We start from the raw sequence: 1,235 nt of genomic DNA on the forward strand, positions 1-1,235 counted from the left end.
GGGGGGAGGGCTGCCCTCATTAACCCCCTCCACCTCGACTCAATCAGGCGACCAGAGGGTTAAAGCAACAACACAGACTAATTAGAGTGAGGGGTGAAATGTCAACGTCCCGTCTTTTCTTCCGTTCTCTATTCAAACGCTGAGTTGTTGCTCTCTTGGTCAGTGGAGCAAAAAAAAGAAAAGAAAAAAAAAGGTGCTTCAAAAACCAATTATCTGTGAAGTCCGCTCATCCCCGACGTTTGTCGTGACGCAAAGAAACGCTTCGATTATTAACGTTATTAAGTTGAATTACTGGAACCGTTTTACGATAAAGTAGTTCAAAGTCAATAAGATGAAAGGAACGGTGACCTTCATCTGGGGTCGACCCTAAAACATGATCATAATCAATACCTGAAAAATAGATCAATACACGATGTTCTAAGAAACAGCGTCACGATTAGCGCATTATGTCTTGAAATGTTTTTTACAGATTGACACAACTTTTTTAACTTTTACGATAGAAATTTTGAACTAGCCTTCAATGACCTTTCATTAATTAATTATGTTAGTTAACATTGTAAAATGTTACATATTTAATGTCTGATACAAATTTATTGCCAAAGTTCGTTTTGCCGATATTGTCCAAACACTAAATTTCCGGTTCCGATATCAACCGATATCGATCTACGTAGCCGTTTTTTGTTTTTTTTTTACCAAAACTGCAGTAACATGCGATTCCAGCAAATCAGTAACATACAGTATACACAGGCACTGGGTGACCAGATGTTGATTATCGCAGGGAAAATCGTTAACGATTCTCACAGATATTACATAATTATGCTAATATTGGACAGCGCTAATATTTAAAGTACAAAAAAAAAACAAGTGTTTGTGGTGTTTTTAAGTTTCCTTTTAGGTCCAGTGGTTCATGTCACACAGCACGATCAGGACTTTGACCAGAAAACATTCATTCTCTGTAGTGGATTACATTATTAATTACATTACTTTTATATATATATAATTTTTTTTTTTCCTCTTTTCTCTGCGTCAGTCATGTAGCTTTCTATCTAAAAGGCCTCACTCCCCCCTCCCTCCCCTCACCCCCTCACCCCCTCCTCCCACCTTTACTTTTGCACCCTTTCAAGGTCCACAGCCTCGACTCCACCTTTTCAATTCGGCTTCACAGCAGCACTACTTAGTGGGGAGGGAATTGGACGCAGTGCTATCAGTGTGATTGAAGGAGGGGAGGAGGGGGG

At 39.6% G+C, this 1,235-nt stretch overlaps 1 protein-coding gene and 1 long non-coding RNA gene across 2 annotated transcripts in view; one reads left to right on the plus strand and one right to left on the minus strand.

The window, feature by feature from the left end:
* Positions 1-1,235, plus strand: part of LOC103386934 (uncharacterized) — a 26,587-nt gene that overhangs the window by 15,965 nt on the left and 9,387 nt on the right. The gene's annotated exons all lie outside the window — the stretch shown is intronic.
* wdpcp (WD repeat containing planar cell polarity effector) overlaps positions 1-1,235 on the minus strand; it is a 54,090-nt gene that overhangs the window by 10,818 nt on the left and 42,037 nt on the right. The window lies entirely within an intron of this gene.

This window comes from Cynoglossus semilaevis, chromosome 12 (genome assembly GCF_000523025.1).
Source record: "Cynoglossus semilaevis isolate Cse_v1.0 chromosome 12, Cse_v1.0, whole genome shotgun sequence".
Lineage (NCBI taxonomy): Eukaryota > Metazoa > Chordata > Actinopteri > Pleuronectiformes > Cynoglossidae > Cynoglossus > Cynoglossus semilaevis.